The sequence below is a fragment of the Phlebotomus papatasi genome, chromosome 1 (assembly GCF_024763615.1).
Source record: "Phlebotomus papatasi isolate M1 chromosome 1, Ppap_2.1, whole genome shotgun sequence".
Taxonomy (NCBI): Eukaryota; Metazoa; Arthropoda; class Insecta; order Diptera; family Psychodidae; genus Phlebotomus; species Phlebotomus papatasi.
Window position 1 is genome coordinate 46,327,962 of NC_077222.1, and position 24,352 is coordinate 46,352,313.

The following is a 24,352-nucleotide window of genomic DNA, read 5'->3' on the forward strand; positions in this document are numbered from 1 at the left end:
AATGAAATACAAATTATTTTATTCATTAACAATAAAATAGATTTTTATATTTGTTGGCATCTTGGTAAGATAATATTTATTGATATTGTTTTACTGTCATCTTTATCAGGTATTTTGTTTGATAAATTATTTCATATGAATACGAATTCTGTATTAGTAATATTATTTACATTAATCATATTGATTTTGAATGTCTAATGTTGAAAGGGATAAATAAAGATACCTGTGTATGTATAAAATTTTGATCAGGGCGTAGCCTGACTGAAATCCCGCCTTTCATTTATCTGTTTTGTTGTTGCCTGAGTTACCGGTTTATTGGACAAGCGCTACACTTTTCAGTCAACTTGGAAACTCGCTGTCGGTTGGCTACAGAGAAGATTAGTTTGAAAGAGTTGCTAAGTGAGTGCAGACACGCACGCTACTCATTTGTTATAAAAGGTCATGAAAATTAGTGACAAAAAGTGCCTTAGATTTTTTTTAAAAATATATTATGCGAAAAATAAAACTGTAATTGAGCAATTTAAATTTAAAATTATACTAAAAGAAGTGTTTTTGTGAAGAAAACTATCACTTCGAATCAAATCAAAATCTCTGTGAAAAATTGTGCTTTACAACAAATAATAAATGCGCACCTTCAGTAAATTTAGTATTTTCAAAGTGTTCTATTAAAAACAATGTAATTTTTATGTCTAAATAAAAATTAAGGTGAGCTTATAATTTATTTATGATTTTTTGACATACACACGTATACATATAGAACAATACATACATAGGTATTGCAGGATACATATAAAATTTTATACAACTATAAACTTAGAAAATTAGGATATGACTATTAAAATCTATTCGAATTAATCTAAATCTACATATATGAAAAATATGAAAATTGTGTATTCATGAATGGTTGCCGTATTACTTCCTTCTTGCTTGAGTGTATGTTATTTAAATTTAAGCGAAGTTGTGCAGTCGCAATATTATGCAAACGATTATTGGGAATAAAATTGGTTCTGGAGGGAAGTGGAAGGCATTTCGGCACAGTGAGTAAGAAAATCCTCTCAAGTATGTTTATAATTGATATTTATATTCATTTATATCTGCATAATTATTTTCAAATGATTAAAAAAAATTGATCTTGTTCTCTTTTCTAAGGCTCTTTTAAAGTATTTTCTTAGATAAAATTTTGTAATCATTAGAATTGCAAAATAATATTATTTTGATCGATATTTTCACTTTGACGTAGAAAAATGGTAATATATGCAAATCAAATAAATTGGTGGCATGGCATTAATGTGAAGCGACTAAAGACAGAAGAATCTTTGAACTCGTTCATTGAGTATATAAGAACCTCCTCTGTTTAAAACTTTTTTCCATTTAATAAGAGATGCGATCGTATGTCAAACGTTTCCGCATCGTGTTCACCAAAAATTGTGATCATTATTACTCAATTGGGGACTCATTCTCTCACAAAACATAGTCTCTCACTTTTATTCCAACAATAAATTCCAACTAGGTGTTCTTCACATAATCTTAATTTTTCGGCCTTTATACCTGAATGAAAAGGTTCAGCTTAAGTGCTATATTTGTAATTTGATTGTTTTAATCTTGATCTTAGTAGATTTAATTCGCCTGTTTTATGGAAAAAAAATGCAATAAACGATAAAGGATACATAGGGTTAAAATTTGCATAAAAAATTCATTCATATTTAACCGCTTATCCCTATTGGGGTCGCGGGCCCGTGACATCCAAATTAGCAGCCCACGCTGGTCGATCCTCCACCACTTCAGAAAGATGTTCGGGTTCGATCCCAAGGCGCTCCCATGCAAGATCCTGAATTTTATTCAGCCACCTTGTCCTAGGTTTGCCCTGAGGTCAAGGTCTCCTCACAATGGCTTGCATAGCTTTTCTGGGGAATCTTTCTTGCATAAAAAATACTAAATTATTTATGGGAAAGTGTAATTGTAATTATTACATTAGTACGGAGTTAAAAAATACTAATTACAATTAGAGTAACTGAATTAAGTTATATTTGATCATAAAATTATTCTAAAGGAGGTAAACTAACTGTCGAAGCCTTCGTCGGAGGAAAAATTACTAAGAAGGTAAAGTGTAATTATCATCATCGTGTACAAGAACTATAAATATTTACATTTTCATTTTAGGTCTGATTTTACTGCTTGAACTTTACAGAGAGCGCAGTATATGTATAATCCCTCGATTTATCACCCCCCAAAATTTCCGCCTTCCACCACCCGGAGACCACTTTTCTCAACAAATCTTCACATTTCATACGATTTGTTGAGAAATAGCGTAACGCTGTTTGCCCCTCTGTGCGTCTGGCCGTCTGATCCGTCCGGCTGTTGCAAGCTCTAGAGCCCAAACGGTTAGAGATAGAGACTGGGCAACTTCGGGCGAACCTCCCCCATAAGTCGTCTACAGAAGAATTGTTAACATGCCCCTTATTTCCCCCCCCTCCCCTTCCTCGCCAAAAAAAGATCAAAGGTTAAAAAGGCTCTAGAGAGCGTATTTCTTAATCGAATAGGGTCATGTTTGGGCTCGTGAAAGGTCTTGAATTTTTTTACTAGTCTGAAGCGACTTCAATCAGTTATGAGCCGATTAGTAATTTTTATCAAAAATGGGGCAAAGTTTTGAGTGATTTATAAATCACTCAAAACACATTTATGAGAACCATGATCTTAAGAGTGTTATCACATTTGCACATTAAAATTTTAATGTAATTTTTGTAATTCATATTAAATGTCGGTGACTCAAACTGGGAGTCCTCCGGAAGAATTAAAGGCCTGTGGCTATCCAGTTCTGGTGTTCTCGCCAGGAAGCAATCCCACATAGTTCCTAGTGGTTGAGAAAGTGAATGATATAAAAGATCATTCTGATGTTCTTCTGGGGGTTCAAGTAATGGCTTCTGGTAGCTCCGGACAGCTCTCGTTTGCATTGAGATCTCCTCGGTAGCTCTGGTTAGCTCTTGTTTTAATTGGTAACCAAGGCATATAGAGATTCCAAAGTGCCCGTGAATTTTCTCCTTTCCATCCATCTTGCAATCCATGGAGTACGAGCAGTGGTGTAGCGACGGGGGGGCGGGAGGGGCGGTCCGCCCTGGGCGCTTTCAAAACTAAAAGAATAGGGGGCGCCGAAGGCGCTTTATCAATATTATTTTTGTTTCCGAGAAAAATCAAAAATAGGGCGCCGAAGGCACCTTTTAAATGTTCCAAAGCTAAATATATCAAAACGCAAGCATAAATCTTTAAAAATTGTTTAAAATATGTGGAAATTAGAAAAAAAATTAAAGAGCTTAGGGGGCGCTGAGGGCGCTCTATCAATCATACTTGGGGAGAATTATTACGAGAGACATTTAAATATTGCCTTTAAAAATAGTTTTAAAAAAAGAGAAATTATATAAAAAATGAAAGAGCTTAGGGGGCGCCGAGGGCGCTTTATCAATTTTAGGTGGAGATGAATTATTATGAAAAACATGTAAATATGGTCTTTAAAAATAGTTAAAGAAAAAGAAACAATTTTTAGCAAAATTTGACAGTTTCAAATATATATTTGTGCAAATATAGTGTAAGAATCGAGGTAAGAATTGTTCCCCTGCGAGGTTAGGGGGCGTCGAGGGCGCCCTATCAACCTTAATGGGGGAGAATTATTACGAAAGACATTTAGGTACCGTCGTTGCGGGTGACTTTGCACGTTTTTTCGCTGTTTTTCAACTTAACCCTCTAAAAGTCGATAGTTAAAGTGAAGGGAGGGGGGTTATTGGATAAAATTATTTGTATTAAGTTGTTAATGAATGGATTTTGTGCCACTAACATTAATTTTATAAAATTTTACTATGTTAAAAAAAATCAAGAAAAAAAGGCTTGCACTTGGGATAAGGTGCGGGTGACTTTGCACTTTTTAATAAATACTAAAAAATCAACATTTTCTGATAATAAACGACAATGAAGATCTTCACATCTAAGGGTAAGATGCACGAGATCAACAAGATGACGTGGTCGCCATCTTGATTTAACGTTTTTGTCCGCCATTTTGAATAACTGTCAAACCCTAAAACTGGTCCGATTGGGTTGAAATTTTAGTATGTTGTAGCTGATGTCAAGGCCTTTTCAAAACGTATCTATGTTGCAGTCTACGTCAAGTATTTATCTAGATACAGAGGCTCAAAGTTTATAATTTTGCAATACTCATATTTTGGCGGTCTTTATTTTTTAATCTTCAATATTTGAAACCTAAACGAAATGCCTCAGTAACCATTAAAAATGGTTGAGACTTTTATTTTATATATTTATTTACTTTAACATAATTAAAAAATAAATAAACGAAAAGTACATTTAATTAGTTTTTTTTTATTTTTCATCTTTGCGAAAAGAGTTTATAAGATTCTCAAATAATGCGCTGTTATAAACAAAAACATTACTATTCTTTTTGTTTGTTTGTTAGATCTCATCGCCTAACGATAGCGCTGTTTTTTTCTGATGGTTTCGATAAAAGACGCTCCCTGTAGTTCTGTATTCATAAAAATGTGAAAATTTTGAACTTGGAGCCCCTATATCCAGACAATCACTTGACCTAGGTCGGATTTTATATATGTTCTGAAAAGGCCTTGGTATCAGCTAGAACATACTAAAATTTCAGCTCAATCGGATGAGATTTTTGTTTTGACAGTTATTCAAAATGGCGGATAAAAACGTCAAATCAAGATGGCGACCATTCCATCTTGTAGATCTCGGTCATTTTATCTTAAGTTCCCACAAAATTGGATAATTTTTATCCAAATACTTCTATAATAAAGTTTTAGAAAGATCATTATATGCAATTTTATAACATAAATCATGCGTTCTTAGGAAGATAATAGGGAAAAAGATATTTTAATAAAAATAATCAACAAAATCGAAGTGGATTATTCTAGCCAGATAAATTTAGATTGGATTTGGACAATTTACTACTCTGAAATCGATTTTGGAATTGTACCTTTAAATAACTTTTTCACGGAGGCGTTTTTTGACAAAATACCTATATTAGCATTTAATTGACTATTACTAAAACTACAAGAATCCTTTTGGGGATCATTGTACCTTACCTGGTACATAACATATCCCTATATACTTTGACATGGTAGACCGGATCGGCGAAGACTATCAATAAGTGCTAGAATTGTTCAAAGTCTCACGAACAGCAGAGTGCAAAGTCACCCCCCGAGTGCAAAGTCACCCGCAACGACGGCATTGCTTCTAAAAATAGTTTTAAATAAATGAGGGAAATTAGAAAAAAGTGAAAGAGCTTAGTGGGCGCCAAGGGCTCCCTATCAATTTTAGACGGTGAGAATTTATTACGAGAGACATTTAATATTGTGTCCACAAATAGTGAAAAAATTGAATATAGGACCCGGAGTTCAGATTCAGAGAGCTTCAGAGAGAGTTCAGAGTTCAGAGAGTTTTAGAGCTATTCAAAGTCTGACAACTCTGTGAGGCAAAAGCATATAAATTTTGCATTTTCCAAAAAAGTTCGAATTTTAACAATTTTTTCCAAACACTGCAAGAGCGGAGAAAAAATTGGGAGGTTGTTAATGTTATATTTTATAGTTTTTTTTCGTTTACACCAATTTCATTTCAATTTCAATTCCAATTTCGTTTCGCAATTTCAATACAGTCATAACTGCGAAACTTCAGTTAGAGATTTCTCCGCCCAAGAGCTGTCACTTTTGCTAATTGACTAAGCGAGTCATCCCATAAATTTGTTTAAAAAAGCTCAAATCTAATGGGTTATGTTGGTCTCGCAGACTAAAAAAACAATATATTTCCTTGTCATCATTTTTTGATAAAACAAAAATTTATTTAATTAGAGCTTTTGAAAATATAAAACTACAACATTTTAACTATATTTTCTGAAATTTTCATTTAAAAATCTTAAAAATTCGGCCGTTGAAACTGATTTTTAGAGACGGTTTTTTAATAGAAAAAAAAACTTTCGGTGGACAAGATTTGGGGCGTTCTGAGCAAAAAAAAACTCGTTGTATGTATTTCCCTATTAAACGAGCATTTTTTGCTCTGAGCTCCTCACTTCTCAGAATATATTCATCTGACGTCAAAAAACTAAATATTTCCTGTTAGGTGATGAGTTAAACTCGTACTTGAACGGTAGATTTTATTTTACCTCCATCACAATTTACTTTAAATGACAAAAACATGGGGTAAAATACACCGAAAATTGCATTCTTTTGCTTAAAATTCTTCTAAAAAATTCAAATTTTATTTTAGAAAAAAATGTACCGTTCAAGTACAAGTTTAGTTCATCGGCTAAGTAAGAGAAAATATTTAGTTTTTTGATTGCAGATACTCTGAGAAATCTTGTCTACGGTAAAGTATGTATTTTGCAAAAATGGCTGAATTTTTAAGATTTGTAAATGAAAATTTAAGTATATTATTCAAAAAATCACTACACTTTTTACAAAGAACAATTAAAATAGCATAAAAACTAAAAGCATACAAATCAAAGACATTTTTTAATGGATTTTCCCCATATTTTGATATCATGTGACTTCTTATTGGACACAGCCAACGAAAAATTTCCCACCATGAGATTCAATACCAAAAAAAATATTTTGCCATTCATTCTACACTCGCGACATCTACAATTACGGGGAAATTGCCTGTTTAAATCTACCCCAAATGCTGTTTTCTGACTAATTATTAATCCTTTTAAAATAATGAAAATCTCAATTTCTCTAGTAAATGCATTAATATAATCCTAAAAGATGTAGGAAAGAACTGGTATTGCTACATTTCAATTATTTTACACAATTTTTAATTTCCAGGTGGAAATCTAAATGATCAAAATAATCGAAATATCAACATTTTCGGGAAAGTATTAGGATTTTAATGACCAATTCATCTGTGGACATACATCCCCATGGTATCTATGAATGCTCATGAGTTTTATCCTCTAGAGTCTTAAAATTAATGAAAAAAATTCACAGTGTTTACAACTACCCCTGTTTACTACTGCCCCAGTTCCCCCTAATTCGCGAAAATTCGTCACATTTGATCGTTCTGGTAGATATTACCCCTTACATTTACGGACAAATCATTTACGGATTTAAGGGATCGAATTTGAACGTCGAAAAAAATTATCTTTTCTGACTAGAGAAGAAAACATATTAAAAAATCGTGGGAAAAGTTTTCATTTTGGGTCAATGGTGACTCAATCGTCTTTAATGGTAACCCGTTGTCAAAACAGTTTTCACAGATCGAAGTTCATTATTAAAAGTAATATTGACAAATACAAGCAATTTGAAATCTTACTTATGACCTTGGAAAATCCAACAGCGTAGGATTTGATAGTTTTTGGTTGTGATTATTACATTATTTTACACTCATTGTAATTAGCATTTTGATCGACTTTCTCTGATTGGTCTGAACTTCACAGTTTTCCCCGTTTTCTCGAAATCTATTTATGCTATTTCGATCATTTAAAATTCATTTCGTAGAGTTAATTTAGTAGACTATACAAAAACTGCTTGAAAAAGCTCTTATAATTCTCGAGATATTGCATTTTGGATATGTATGAAGAAAATTCCATTTTTATCATAGGTTTTTCTAATTTATCTTGAACTCCTACTATGTTGTATCAGATCTTATTTGAATCATCTTGTAGAACTCTTTAAGTTTCAACGAACCCTTTGAGTTTTAAACTTTCAAAGTTTTTTCTGGCCTTGCTTGGTAATTATGAATTACATATATGTTGAAACAAGGGTAAAACTGAATTAAAATCTTTCGAACAATCGAAAAATATCTTACGTATACTACAAGTTCTTCAGAATTTGATAATTCATCTGATTTTTATAAATCAATTTGAAACATTATAAAATCAAGGAAAATAATTAAAAGTTATCTCTAATTCCTTGTAATTGTAAAGTTGAACTGTTAAACTGTACGCAATTGTAAAGGGTTAGACGTGATTAGAAGACAGGAGAATTAACTTATTCAAATTGAATACTTATACCAAAGTTCAGAAGCTCTGACGAAAACCCAAATTCTTCTAATTTTAAAAGAAAAATTATCTAGATTATTGTGCAATGATTGAACGGTCGATTAGGAGTTAAGAGAGAAAAGAAACAGTCACTCTTTCAACTCATCATTATTACTCACGATTAATTATATCTTAAGTTATTACACTTAAATGAAGGCCTTTTCTCGTATCAACATTTCTATTTTTTTGTCATATTGGAATGTTGGGAAAGCCCTAAAATTAGAAGAAATTTACTTGACGTAATTCTTTACTTGAAATTACTATTATATAATTGATTACTAATTGTTAAAAGATTTTATTTCTTTCAAAACTTCTCATAATTAAATATATATTAAACTTACAAAAAATTCTAAACTCAAGAAATAAGTGTTAGACAGAGAGAAAAAAACGGTAGAATTTACATTCCTATAAAATCTGATTTCATATAAAATTGTGGCTACATATTGCGATATTCTAACTCATAGAAAAGATAGAGTGTGTCAAATTAAAACACTGAAATCTTTTCTTATTTTAGAGGAGCCCAAGGTAGATTTAAACAACAATTTTTTTTTCTTTCAACAAAATTTTGTGAAAAATGTTTGGAATCGGTTGATAAATATTTCAGGAACTTATGTGTAATGCGCGCTTCATTTGATTAAATATGTGGGGATAAGAACCTCATCATAGGCAGTTTGTTTGCTCAATATACCTTCTAAGATTAACTAAAATTGTCCAAAGGTTTTCAATATTTGTCAAAAGGCACAAGTCAATACCTCTTATTGTTTTCTCTTCACAAGCTATGACTTAATAATTGAAGAATAATCCAGTTAATATAATTCAGGAACAATTTTATCACAAAAGCATTTGTATGTATAATACATGTGGAGGAGGTGAAATACTTTGAAGTGAAAAGTTAATTAATGTATTGAGGAAGAAACATACAAATTCAATAAAAATTTGTCTCAGTCGAATTCTTCTGGGACCCATTTGCCTTTTTTTGGACGTTTCAATTCGAAGGTGGCAAAAATTGATTGGAGGTTCTTCTCCGCAGAATAATTGATACGACAATCACGCTTCGGCGGTAGAGGCATCAAAGCAGAACATAAACATGTGTGACATCATACACCCATTAGTCTGCAAGTGGTTCCACGACATCGGCACAAAACCACAAAGCAACAACTTTAAAATCCACTGAGTGACCGCACAAACCATCTTGATTGCTTCAGTGGTGATCCTTTACTTTTTTTATTATTCGATATACTTTTCATATAACGTGAAGCGACTTGCATTGGTTTTTTCCTTTCTGAGCTGTAAGGAGAGATTCAGCTCTAATCGTCATCCTGCACTTTGTTACTAACAACTCGGCGACATTAGACACATGAGTCCGGCGCCAAAACACTTTCGCTGGAATCCACCTTCTTCTCATCCTCAAGAGCTTCCCAGAGAGTTTCTTTATTACCTTTATTCTTTATTTCTGGTATTTTTTCAATTTACACTAGCATATTTAAATGTATGTTTAGGTATAATTTGCCGTTGTGACTTATGTTAAATGTAGAAGACTGGTAATAGTATTGTGAATTTAGTTGCATAACTATATCTAGTGCTCTTGATTTGCACAGTATAAGCTTGATTTTCCTTATAGGGGAAGGTTTTTGAAGGTTCGTATTAAAAAAGGAGTCCAAGATTTAAGATTTTTTACTGAATACCACACACACCGAATCAACTATATCACTATATCAAAAAAAATCTCATACATATTGGGTTCGTAACTCTGCCTCACAAAATTCCTGAAAGTCCTTGGATTTTCCTCTACAGGAAAATGAAAACGTAGCGGCATTTTTTACGAATGTGCCCTGGTTAACTCAGCTTCGCACTACTTTTGCCCACTTCTGTAGGCCCCATTTTCCCCGAAAACATTACACCGGATACAAAAATTTGGGCACCACTATTTAGATGGAACTTTCATCTAGGGTAAAGTGTATAATTTGGAATTAGTGTTACAAGTTGGACAATTCGCCGGTACAAGTTGGACATGGCTTTTTTCTTGATAAATACAGTACACAATTTGTTTTTAAGCACTAGAAACCAAATTATAAAACTAAAGCATTAAAAATATACAAATAAAAATGCAGTACTAAATTTATCACGATAAAAAGCTCTGTCCAAATTGTACCATTGTCCAACTTGTACCACTGTCCAACTTGTACCACTTTACCCTACTGGTTTTCACCATTTGTAGGAAGTATCACGCATTAAAAATCAATTTTAGGCTATTTTTCTAACACATGTGTTTTGACACTCGAAAAACCATTTTTTCCCTCCATTCTGACAGTCAGTTAAGAGCTTGGTTAGGTATGATTGTCTCATAATCATACCTAATGTAATCCTCAGATTTTCTCTAACACTCCAATTGGTCTTACAGAACATATTTCGGACGTAACTAATTTCAAAAAAAACCAGCCACCAATTTAAAGTGAAATGGGGGAAGTTGCACTTTAAAACAAGGAAAATTGAATGAGAAATACTCAAAACACATTGAAGTGGCAATTAAAGAATCACATCTACCATAAGCAGTCTAGTTTCATCACTGCACAAATCAGAAAGTAGTAACCACACCTATTGTAATCCTTGTTTTTTCTCTAAAGTCTCGAATCTGTCTCACAGAACATTTTTTGAACATCAGTGATTCTTAGAATTACCAGTGATTAATTTAAAGTAAAATGTGAAAAATTCCGCTTGAAAACAAAGCAAATTGGATGAAAAATTCTCAAAACGCACCACATGGGCAATGAAAGAATCACACTTACCATAAGCAGATTCAGGCTTAATGTTTAATTTGACAAAAGTAAAATAAAAACATCTGATGAAGTCTCATTTTGATGGGAAAGTGCGTGTTTTCCTTCGAGATTTTAGTGAAAATTGTTTAATATCCCAATTTTCTTGTGAATTTATTCAGTGGAATCTCTGATGAGTCAAATATCCCGAGCGGCATGCACAGTGTGACTCAAAACAGTGAAGAATTCTCAAACTCGGTGGTCAGTAATTTTGACAGATGTTTTTACGAAGCTGGAAAATTCAATTTTCCTGAACTGCAAGGATGGTAATTTTTATGAATTTTCCTCCACCCAAAAAAGCGACCCCCTTCAAGCAAAAGATTTTCACGGTAAATATTAGTCCTAATAAACATTCTATAACTTGGAATAGTTGCTTTTTCGAAAAGACATTTGTAGTGTGCAAAACTGCATAAAATATTACACATCAGAATTACGATTTTAGGCCCATTTGTTATTTTTGCCTTTTGGAGCCAGGAAAAAAAGGCCTAGGCTACCAAGTTTGTCAGGAAATGTGGGATGTAGGACTAGCTTTTAGATTATATCTCCGTGGATGAAAATCATTTAGTAACTTGGAAGCTGCAACATTACGAAGGTGCAAAACCTTCCCCTACATATAAATTTCAACCGTCTTATTTTCCTAAATTATATGTAGTTAAGAGTATATAATTATATGTAATTAAAAAATGTGGATTCGCTGAACACAAATCCATTATTTTCTGATTTTTGCATAAGTTCATCCTCGATCCAATGCTTTTATTAAAAATATCCACTCTTAGAGCACAATGTGTTAGAGTCAGAGAATATATGAGATAAAAAATATATACATACATACACTGAATGTCATACACTGGGTATATTTGTAATCAGTTTATCTTTCCTGCTTTTTCTAAACCAGTGCAAAAGATTTTTTTTTGCACTCTTATAAAAAATAGTATACAACAACCTTAGATATGGTTGTGTGCATCATAAAAAATGGTTAATATAGGCCCATCTATTTTTCTTGTTTTGATAACTATTTGAAAAAAGGTGAGCTATATCGGATGCAGTATTTATTACTCTTTTAGTTATCAAAACCATTGTTAATTGTTTTCACAACCAGACTTCATGGTTAAATGCCTAAATTTATGGTTTTCAGAACCATGAACTCTGGTTAGGAAAACCAATAAGTCTGACTGTGAAAATAATTAAGTATGGTTGTGATAACCAAGCAAGAGGGTAAATTTACGGTTTTCATATTAGAGGACACTTCTCTTTCATTTTTTTTTGTCTTTTTCTGTCAAAATGGACTTGGAATATTTTCTACGAAATTATTTATCAACTTAGTGGAAATTGTAATCACAATTTTCACGTTCTATAAATTATGCGACGGTATTTGTCTATAGAGAACATCATGTCAGAATTTTCTTTAAAACTATTTTTTTCCTGAGGAAATATTCTGCTGAAATTTATAAAATGACTAATTTTATTTATAAAAAATGTGTTTTTTTCCTTTTCAAAGAGTATATTTTGTACAGTTTTTGCAATAAAATGTTAAGATTTGAAATAACCATCCCTCCTAACATAGCTATTTATGTGACTGCTCACATGCTTTGTCAGAGTTATTGTAAATTGATATCGAAACAGCAATTTGATATTCTTTTTACATATTTATGATAAAGATGTTTTGAAAGCCGTAAAAAGATATTCTGTAAAGTTGTGGCATGTATAATCTCCCAATTGATGGTTATAAAAATATAAATATTGAAATTATCAAATACTAAATAAATATTATAATCAAAGAACAATATTTTTTATTAAAATTTTAAAATTAAATGAAACTTGGTGATTTCACAAAAGGTAAATCCTTTTAAAATCATCCATTATCAGATTCTATATCCATTTAGCCTATTATAAGACCTGTTTTTTCAATTGTGTGTCAAATGTTGCAAAAAAACTCCATTGGAAAGCTTTCGAATATGAGGTCAAATTTGAACCATCATTTTCTTTCATTTCCAAAGATACAATGCCTGGAAAAAGTGACCCAATATTTTTCTATTTTGTATAAGAAGTTCATCTTTCATGTTTTAATTCCTATATGTCACCTTCAACTTTTTTTCCTTGAAAGCTCTATTCTACAGAATGTGTCTTATAAGTATTTTTCGAGAAAAGCTTACATTTTCTTTAAAGCCAATCTGGATATTTTGGCTCACTTTTGCCGGTACTGTGCAAACGCCACTTTGTGGTCATAAATTTTATTTTACTCATAATTAACGTAAACGAGATTGTAATATAACGGCTTCTGGGTTATATGAGTCTGATTTTCATGATTACTTCCGGTACTTTTTCACTTATAACTCCAATAAAGACAATTTTGAATCAAAAAGCTGCATGTATAGAGAAAATTAATAAAAATACATTTTGCTTTTCAAAATGCACTAAACTTGGCTTAGGTCATATAAGCAGTAATTAGACTACACATTCGTGCCCCATCCTGCTTTTAAATTAGAAAATTAAAAAAAATTATCCCAAGTTCACTACTAAGAAGAAGATGAATTTGGTCAAAAATTCACTTTCAGCTATAGGTCTACACAGGGGCCTAACCTATAAAATCGATCAAAACCGGTAGCTTGACTGAACTTCAGTTTCAGAAAAGATCGAAAAGCTATGAACTATTCGACTTAAAAGCCTATATGGACAAGAAAGAGTTGAATCGAAACCTTTATAAGATTTAAAAAGCATATTCACCGATACTTAAAATTTTACACCAAAAACGATTCTTCGGGCATGGAAATGTTTAATTGATGTCCGTTAATATGAAAATAATCATAGATAAACGAAAAGAAGGTGTAAGAAGGTGTTGAAAGATCCGAAGAAAAGTCGTTTTTTTCTGACGAATTACAAGATTCAATTTATCTTTTTTATATCATTTATTTTATCAAATGCTGTTTTTTTCTTAGTGCACGTTTCTCGATAGTGTTTATCATTGTAGGTTTTGTAAAATTTTGTAATAATTTTAGAACGTGATATTTTTCCCATGATAAAATAAATGATAACATAAATCTATTTATACAAGCAATTAATACAATAGGATCGATGTTCTTTCTTTAATATTATTTTTAATTAATTAACTTGGAATCTTATTAAATTCAGCCTCCCTGGTACCCGATAAAATCAGACTTCAGCAGATTAGAGGCCCTACCTTTATGCACACATTTTGACACTCATAATCATAAATATGAAACGCACTTAAAATTTATTTTCATGGCCTTCTGGTCTGTACGTCTAATTGATTAAATAAAAATTAATTTTATAATTCATATAGTTGTTATTATTCTTATTTCCACCGCTTATATATAATAGAGCAATTGATGCGTATCTGGAATTACAGATGAAATTTTAAGAGTTTTTGAACACAAACCGTAAGCAATTTATTAGAAATACTGACGAAAAGGTATTATAATGTATTAGAGGCCATTAAAGTAAATTTGTCTACATAATTTCGCAACGCCATTCGGATTTTTCAGTCAAATATTTAGTAGAAGAACCTCCCCCTTTTAGTGACACATTTCTAATTATATACAATTTATCGAGTTCTTCGAATCTACTCATGGCAAACCTTATTCCCTTAAATTATATAGCTCGTGGTGCAGGAATAGTAACAATAGCACTCAGCGACAAATAATAGTATAAAGATGACGGGATTGGTAGGAAAATAAATTCTAGACGAAACGCATAATGGTTTCAGCACATGGCATCTCGCTATTATTTTTGGTTGAGTAAGAAAAAGAACTAAAATGATGAGTAGGGTGAGTGGCTTACATTTTTAGGCTTACTTTTTATGTGCACATGCACCATTTTCATTAATTGGAGAAATACATTAAGTAGAATAAACACATAACCTTATACAAGACCATATATATATATATACAGGGGCGTAGGAACAAAATTTACTCACGGGGGGGGGGGGGGGGGAATTTGTTTTTACTTTTCAAATTTTTGAAAATATTCTCATCCTTAATGCCCTCTACACACTAGAGATATTTATGTCCATATTAAAGAGTTTTTCTCACACAAGCGTAGGGAATTTGCTACAATATGGACATATATTTCTCTAGTGTGTAGATGTAGAGGCCATAAGGGGGAGTGTCAATTAGAAGATCAAAAGTGGTCTATATTATTTTATTGTTTAAATCGATAGATAAAGTACCTTAGAATATATCATAAATATTTCAGAAGCTTATTCGAAGTACATTCGAAGTAACAGAGCCGAAATCAAATGAGCGCCGATCAGAATATCATGCGCCAGACGCGACCCCAATAGGGATAAGCGGTTGAAAATGAATGTATGAATATATATATATATATATATATATATATTGTTGTCGGGCTTTAGTTATATAATATGTTAGTTATATATATATATATATATATTGTTGTCGGGGTGTGAAAAATGTTAACTTGAACGATGATTTCTATCGTAAGTAGTTTTTAATCCTATAAAGGATAATTTAATTTTTGTAATTATTTTACGAGTATAAATTTTCGAAGACCCTAAAAAATATTGATTAGAAGTTTCCGTGAGATATAAATCTTAGGAACAAGAAATAATTTACTCAAGAAAAGTAATCATTTGCTCATAACATTATCCCCCTCCACAGAGTACAATATTTTTTACGATAGTTTTGGCATATAAGGGAGACCGGGGTACAATTAGCCAGCGGTAAAAGTAGACAATGGATTTTTCTCATTGCCCTTAAAATATTCAATGAGCAAAATATTTTTTTTTAATGAAAGTAGGTACACATTCCCATATTCCTAGAAATATTTATAAGTCTGATCCTGTTATCCTACAATTTAGAAGCATTTTTATAAAATGGGTATAAAATCGTAATTTTGATGCTACAGTCTTTGGCCCAACATTTGGTTTTCTCAAATTTGGTCAAAATCTCATAGTTTTACTTTGTTTCTTGTCTAATAAAGTTTATTAAGAAATATTTTTCACTTGGATAATATTTATCTCCTTAATTATATAAGATGATAAACACTGAAACAGCCCTCCGGGCAGTTGTAGCCACTTTTCCGTGGCGGGCTAAAACTATCAATGATTTTTTAATTAATTAATTAATAATTTATTCACTCGAGCTATACAAATAAATATACATGAACATAAGTGGAATGCTTTGCAGGTAGACAAAAGTATTTTCCACTAATACATGTAAGATGAAAAAGTACTGTTGATATTCCAAGCAATACAGTAGACTCTCGCAAATTCGGCTCTTTTAAGATCGGGCTATTTTTTAAATCGGGCAGCAGCGGTTACATTTGAAAAAAGTTTGTTGTCATTTTTCAAGTTTGATTATGATTATCAAATGCATCAAATTTGCTCAAATTTGGCATGGTTTGTCTTAATTTTGATGTGATTTTGCATTATTGAGGTATTTTCATGCAATTTACCTTATATATATGAGTGTGTAAACTCAATATGCACATGAACAGAAAATCGTTGCATTTCAAAAAGTTTGTCGCCCGAATTTCTGTCTAATTTGGCTGACATTTCGGTCCCATATGCGCGAATTTGAGAGAGTCTACTGTATTGCCATAAGGATGAGCAATTAGTGAAACAGATTTTTTTTTCAGGATGTTTGCATCACTTTTGCCGCAATTACAAAAATTTCACAAAAAAGTCGGATAAAGCCCTTTTTTTTAGCTTTAAGTGATATATTTAGCATCAGTGGGCTTCAGTGTATCAAGTGAAACAATATTTGGTATCTCCAGTTTAAAATTTTGTCTGGCTATTTCTACCCAGGCCGGGGCAAGTGTAGCCAAAGTGTCATATCCTTTGCATTATTCACTCTAGAAAAAGGCAATGATTTTAGAGCTTTGAACTACACTGTTTCATATAACCAATATTCTAATGCAACTTATGAAACATAAAAATATTAGACAAACCTTATCACTCTTTCACAAATCATGCTCGAGAAAAAAGTTTCATTTGCTGGCTAAAAGTACCCCGGTCTCCCCTACATACATATGTGTTAAAACCACCGTCCCGCTATAAAATCTAAATCTAAATTTTCCTTCACATTGTTCTATGTATTGATTAAAAAGGGTTTGAGTTATTTCGTACACATCTCTTTCTTTATTTTCATTTTATTCATTGAACTCCATTTTCTAAAGAGTTTATTAAAATTCATTGCTTATATTACTGGCATTACAAGTTTCGGCTTTGTTCATCCAATTGATATTCTATTTATCAACCATAAAGTTTCGAAGTTGCATCGTATATTTCTCATTCAAAATTAAAGACACACAGTTGTTATAATTGTAAAAGTTGTTATACTTATATAAAAAAATGTTTTCACTATTTTATAAATTTAAATATTATGAGTGGAATATTTTGCTTTTTCTTATACTCATCTCGATTAATGAAGATTATATCTATGTTTCTTCATACATTAAAATTAATTGTTGCACATTTTTAGCACTATAATTTGAATAAACACACAATTTGACATACTTTATATAACTTTACCAAAATTGCTTTTGCTATAATGCAAATTTTTAAATGTAGCATATGTTACATATATGTACAGGGTGGCTGAAAAAAATTGCAACAAACTAAAGCGCTATATTATCCTCATTTTTTGTTCAACTTTTTTAAAATACAGAAAAAATGGTAGTAAATACATCAAAATTTTAGAATATTATCGGGTTTATTCAATACGATCTTATTTTGACTTAATTATGGTCTTAAGTCTGTCAGAAAATGCATCGGAGTTTGCATGAATGTCAGCCTTCTGAATGGCCTGCTATTCACGAGGAAGGGCTGCCTACAGCCCATTGACACTTTGCTACTTTTTAGTCCTATCATTGACCAACAAAATGCCTCTTTTGGAGAAGTCTAACGATGTTGCATCCAAGAATTGTGAAGGTTATTGTTTTCCCAAAATGAAGTGCGAAACGTTTTTTTTAGCCAAATCTTGTTCGGCGAGTGATTTTTGCGACGTTGTCGAGTCTTGATCGAACTTGCATTACTTCTTACTAAAATTTTTGTTTGTCCACGACTCCAACACTCCTTCCAGGACAATTTCCAGAAACACATTGGCATTCGTTTTGACGGTACAGCCTAAAACCACCAGTGAAAGGCGATAATTTGTCTTCAAGGAAGTCGAGACCTTCAAATAAGGTGATCTTTGACTTCCGGTGGTCATACGAACGTCTAAATTATCGTATGATCTTTCTTTCAGATAGACACAATCATCTTGTTTGAACATTAATTGCTCAATTGAAAATTTTTCTTACAGTAGACTCTCACTCAATCGGCTCTTTTTCAATCGGGCGACAAATTTTGTTGACAATTTTCACGTTTAATTATGAAGCTAATTCGCTCAAATTCGCTGCAGTTCTTCCTATTTTATCGTGATTCTTTATAATTGAGCGCTTTTTGTGGAATTTACAAAGGCTTTGACGCTCAATTCTATCGCTAAACCGGATGACATTTCGCCCCATATTCCCGATTGAGAGAGAGTCTACTGTATAAGAAAAGATGACATTTCTGAAACTGACCATGAACGTGCAAGTGAATTTACTCCTTCGTTGATCGAGCATAACTTCTTTATGAGGATCGACGATGTATCTTTCTTTTCAGGATTTTTAAGGCTTCATATAGAGGTCCTTTAACAATATTTATTTCATGGTTATTTGCGATCCATGCGTCTCAGAGATCGTTTGTTTGCAGATGTGACGCAGATTTTGTTCAATTTGTTTTTTTCATTTTAAGAACGATGACTAGGGATGAAGCAATTTTTTTAGACCTTCATCAAAGCATTTTAAAATGCTACTAGTATCCCTGTACTAAGTTATGTTTCGAAAATCGGAAAGTTTAATTACATTCCGGTTTTGAAGAGCCCTAACGACAGCTGCTTCTGCATTTCTTACAAAATATAATAATAATAATAATGCTGGCACAACATTCCATGAAGGAACAAGGCCTTCCCTCAAGGGGATTTCTAGACACGCATTATTATTTTTTCTTGTACGGGATGAGGTTGTCAGTCCCATGCCCGTGGAATCAAGTGCAGTGAAGCTCACTGGATACAATCCGAACACCTTTAACGCCAGAAAAATTCCTGGTGACCTAAAGGGGATTCGAACCCGGGACACTTGCATCATAGAGCGAGTGCTCTACCACTTGACCCATTCAGTGCTCGCCAAAGGTTATATATCGGATAAAAATATAGCGACATTAAATTGTCACGTTTGAGTTCCATTATGGTTTAAAAAAGTTTTACAAAATATTATCGAAAATGCTACTGTAAGCTTTTAACCAATAAAAAGAACTACCACTATACCAAATAAGAAACCGCTATCACCAGCGGTTTGACAGATATGCGTTCTGAAAGTTGTTGCATTTTTTTCAGCCACGCTACACCATTTCATATGCTTTAAATACATAAAATTTATTAGTCATTTGTATGTGTATTTAAACTGAATATCTTATATTGTTTAAGTTTTAAGCATTAAAAATATGACAATATAAGGTCTTTAATGCAGAGATTTCAGAAATTTGTCGACCTCTTGAAACATATTAATTCACGCGCAGTGTTTTATTTGTGTTAACTAATATTTTGCTTTTTTTCTACAATAGATACAAGGTATTTGGGATTTATCATTTCACACAACAAATCATAACATTGCTCTATCAGGTACGACGTATCGGGAGGGGAAGTGATTTTGTGACGTCAGTGTGAATCGAGCGAATCGAGAATTTACAGTCTAGAAATTGTTCCATTTCTCGTCAGTTGGCTTGCTTAAGCTATTTTTTTCTGTTCGTGAAAATGTGCAAATTGGTGGAAATTTTATGCAGGAATGGCTACCATCAGGATATTAAACGATAAAGGTGAGTTGTAAAGAGTGGAAAAGACCAAAACCATCAAGTGATCAATGTTTTTATGTTCAGAAAATCCACAGAAAGGTAGCTAAAGGAGTGTTTGTGATGCGACTGTGATTCTCCACAATCAACAGCCAATCCAGAAAGTCCAGAATCATGAGGAAGCTGGTGGTATTCCTCTAAGACAATAAAGCAAATTCTGCGAGAAATAAGCATATGAAAATCTCCTATTTGCCAATAATTTCTTCCGGAAAGAAGACTTCCACAGTCTAATAAATTTCTGATCAAATGGGCAGATTCGAAGATCTATTGGACTTCGTGGAAGGAGTAGGAAGGTATGATATTAAATAAATCAATTTTCTGTAAATCATAGTGAATAAATTTGCAAAAATTTTTATAAAAGAAATGTTTATATTTTCTTCTTTTCTAATATATTCTTTCTGTCTTTGCAGATTCCCTCAAATTACTTTCAAGTACTTCAATTCAAACCCACCAAATACTGCAAAAATCAGCACCGAATATTTTCTCAAAACTCTGCATTAAAATTTATTTAGTATTTTCTTGAGTGATTGCTAAGAAAAGAGTTAAAAGTGATCGATCATGCTCATCACCAAGATAATCAAGATAATCCTTAGAAATAAGCGGAAATAAATCACCAAGGAAATAATTTTAGAAAGATGAAAGATCGCAATAAATTAATTCACATAGCAGATAAAAGTAATTTAAGACTTGTGAAATTGTTAATTTTCAAAAAGGAGCAATTTTTGTAGTCTGATTTCAAAAACTGTTTCTAATATTTTTTAGTTTTAGGCTACACCAACTTATTTTTGTATTCAATAATTTTTATATTAAAAAGTAAAATTGCTTAATAAATAAATTGCTTTTGAAAATATTAAGTTCTTTGTTCCTTGTATCGGCCGTTGATATTTGTTAGAACACGTAAAAAAAAATTGCTTTGTGTTTGTTTAGTCGCAAGCGCCTTGCAGCGATGTGTCGTTTCAACACTCCTTCATATTACCTTCATATTACGGCGACTTGTATGTATGAGTAAAATTTTCTAGTTTCGTCTATGATAATATGCAGGAGTCGGGTCGTTTACAACGAATGCAAAAAAATGCAGTTAGCACATTTGCTAATTCAAAATAAAAAAAGAGATGATTTTAGAAATATATAAATTTAGCTCAAAAATTATAATCCTTTTTATATCACAGTACATACATTAAGCTTATGAATTGTAATTGTTAAATAGCGAATTTCCCTTTTAATTTTTTCATATGTGATTTTTTATAATTCGTAGTAGTTTCTCCAAGATTCTTTTCCAGACACGGTTTTATATGCTTCTTGCTTCACAAAATAAACCTAAAATTAAAATATTTTCATTTATAATATATGAATATATTAGGTTGGGCAAAGAGTTCACAAAGTAATTAATTATGAAACCAGCATAACAGAGTACCGCCTAATGGAAGGCATAACACTTGAGTATATTTTTTCTACTTCATCTCTAAAGACAGTGACCGAAAAATTGGAGTGTGTTGTTATATTTCTCTCTCTATATATGATGTGACCGAAACTATAAACAGATCAGTTCGTCAAAAAAAAAGAAACGCAAATAAAATTTGAGATGCCTTTTATCTTGCTACCTGTTGATGTTAATCTCACTCAAAATCTTCAACACACAAAATATGTCAATTGAATACACCGAAATAATATTCTCGTAACACAGGTAGTTTATAAGTAGGTAATCTTTCATGAGAAGCAACAAGAAGCGATAAATAATTCATATAATGAGGTGTTAAATGGCTACTGAAAATTATATACCGATGAGCATTGATAAATTATGAAATCTTTGTACAGGGTGTGGTATAATAAAAAATAAGAGTTAGAATTACAAAAATCGCAGTGATTTGGAATAGATTATTTGAAGTTGATCATTCACGATAATTGCATCAATAAATCATATATATATATATATATATATATAGATATAGATATATATGTGCGTGAGCGTGACTGAGTACGTATGTATGCATATCTCTACCCCACAAGCTTGAAAGCAAAAAAAGGTTTTATTTTTCGTTGATGGTTTTAAAGTAATGGCAAAAGACGCACACTTAATCCTATCCAAGTTCCATTATCCTCATAAATATGAATGATTGATCATTGGTATTAAAATAGAGATTGCTTTTTTGATAAAAGGGACAGATAATCCTAACCGGCTTATGTGGGTGAGATTCTTAACATGAGCTAACTTGAAATGCATGCAAATTCGATTTAGAGCTGAAGTTGTGGGACGCCATTCAGTTATTTTGAATCAAAATCGTGAAATTATACAAATTTTGCATTTAAACCAAAATATCAAAGATTTGGATGGAGTGACAGAAAAGTGATATATGGGTGAAATATAGACCAGAATGATCTCTATAATTTTGCCGTAGAAATTGATCTCATCGATTAATCAGAAGCCGAGATAATCGAGGTTGTTTGTTTCTGAATTCGTTTTTTCGACCAGAGCGCCCCAAGTGTTCATTTGATGAACTTCAACTATATCAAAGAATTGTTGTATTTTGTGAGACTTTCCATTTAAAACCATATTTTAAGTGTCTTGGTCGAGTAGAAGCAGTCAAATTGGTATCTGAGTGGTTTCAAAGCATTATTATATGGGAAAAGTCAATTTTTTCACACATAAACGGCAAAATCGGACAGATCGCCTTATCTGATAGAAAAATAATGTATGGACGAAATGTAGACACGAATGTTCTCCACAGTTATGTCGAAGTAATCATCAAAATCGGTTCAGTGGTAGTCGAGATAATTGAGGTTATGTGATATTGAAATTGGTTTTTCGACTATGGCGCCTTTGGTGTTGGTCCCACCAAGTTCAAATGTTTCAAAAAGTTGTAGCATTTGGTGAGATCTTTCGTTTAAGCCCTCATTCATCAAAATCGGTCAAATGGAACCAGAGATATGATTTTTTGAATTTCTTGAACTTTGACCCCTCATATCTCCGGTTCTATTGAAACCACAACTATTACACTCTAAAATTTCATTAACTTGCACAAAGGAATTTTTGAGAAAAATTAGTTTGAATTTCGATGAATTTTGACGGTATCGCAGCGCCACCTGTGGCGACCTTTTGAACTTCCATCTGAAAGTGGTCATCGAGACGAAACCAAAAAGCTAAAATTTAGCTCAAAGTGTTAATTAGAACCGGAGATAGAGGCCGGTCAATATTAGAACTTTGACCACTTATATCTTGGGTCAGGGGTTATGGATCGACTTAAGTATTTTTGTTTGATAGGTATAATCAGCGGCTACAACATACTAAAATTTCAGCCCGATTACGTAAAGGAATTTTGAATTATTTAACTTAGAAAATTGAAAAATCTTCTTTTTAAAAATAGCACCCCTAGCGGTAGATTAACGAACTTGTGATATTAGAAGAGGAAGTGTAATTTCACGAGAGCTTTCCAAAAAGCCCTCACTTTTTAAATTATGACAATTAGAACCGGAGTTATGGCAGTTTTAAGAAATTTTTTTTGGACACTTATAGCTCGGGTCAGGGGGGTCGGGGGACCTTAAGTTTAGTATTGATCGAGAGCCCTAAGACCTAGCTATAACATACTAAAATTTAAGCCCGATCGATGCCATAGGGGCGGAGGTATTGAGAAAACAAAAGAATGAGGGTATTCAAAATGGCGGAAGGAGCACACAGAGAAGTGATTTTGAGAAAGCGGTGTTGAATTTGGGGTTGAATTTGGTGTTGGTGTTGCTTGAACACCAAACGTAGTAGAATTCACACCAAATTAACACCTAGTTTTGAATCAATGGTGTTCTATGAAATGCTTTGGCGGTGTTGTATTAACTCCGCCACAGAAATCTCTGAAATGGTGCAAAAGTAACACCATCAATTTTCTAAACAGTGCTGTTGCAACGCCAAACGGTGTTCGTCGCTCACCATCGACCACACACACACAGAAAAATGAAAAATTCTTAAACAGAAACACCCAGGAATTTAATTTCAAATCCCATCCAATGAATGCCAATGCCCTAATTCTAAATCCTTGATCATTTAGTTTTAGTTGCAAATCTGTAATTCTAATTGTAATCTCTAATTTTGGAATATCGTGTGTGCCGATGCAAGGGTTCCCGATATGCTTTGAATACATTATAGGAGTTCGTGGCGCAGCTGGAAGATGCTCGACTGTCATCACAAAGGTCGCGTGTTCAAATCTCGGCGCAGGCTTAAATGTTGGAAAAAGATTTTCACGCACCAAATGGCTTTGAAATACAGAGAATATCATCCAGGGAGGGCCCCAAGCCCTCAAACAATGGTCAAAAATTAATAAAAATCACGCAGAAAAATGGAAAATTCTTAAATAGAAACACCCAGGAATTTAATTTCAAATCCCATCCAATGAATGCCAATGCCCTAATTCTAAATCCTTTGATCATTTAGTTTTAGTTGCAAATCTGTAGACATTTTTCATTTATTGGTGTAAAAGGAACACCTATATTTTCTTGAGATGGTGTGATACAAAATCCACAATGGTGTTCCAACAACGCTAAATTTGGTGTTAATAATTGGTGTAAAATTGGTGTAATCAGAAACCCAAAGCCGGTGTT

The 24,352-nt window shown here is 32.5% G+C and overlaps 1 protein-coding gene across 1 annotated transcript in view; it reads left to right on the top strand.

Annotated features, from left to right (window-relative positions):
- The first annotated feature begins 380 nt into the window (after positions 1-380).
- The window catches only part of LOC129799436 (GATA-binding factor A), a 52,755-nt gene continuing 28,783 nt past the window's right edge, over positions 381-24,352 (top strand). The window contains exon 1 of the mRNA XM_055843292.1: positions 381-705. The gene's annotated coding sequence lies outside the window, so the exon portion shown is untranslated. The remainder of the gene's footprint in view (positions 706-24,352) is intronic.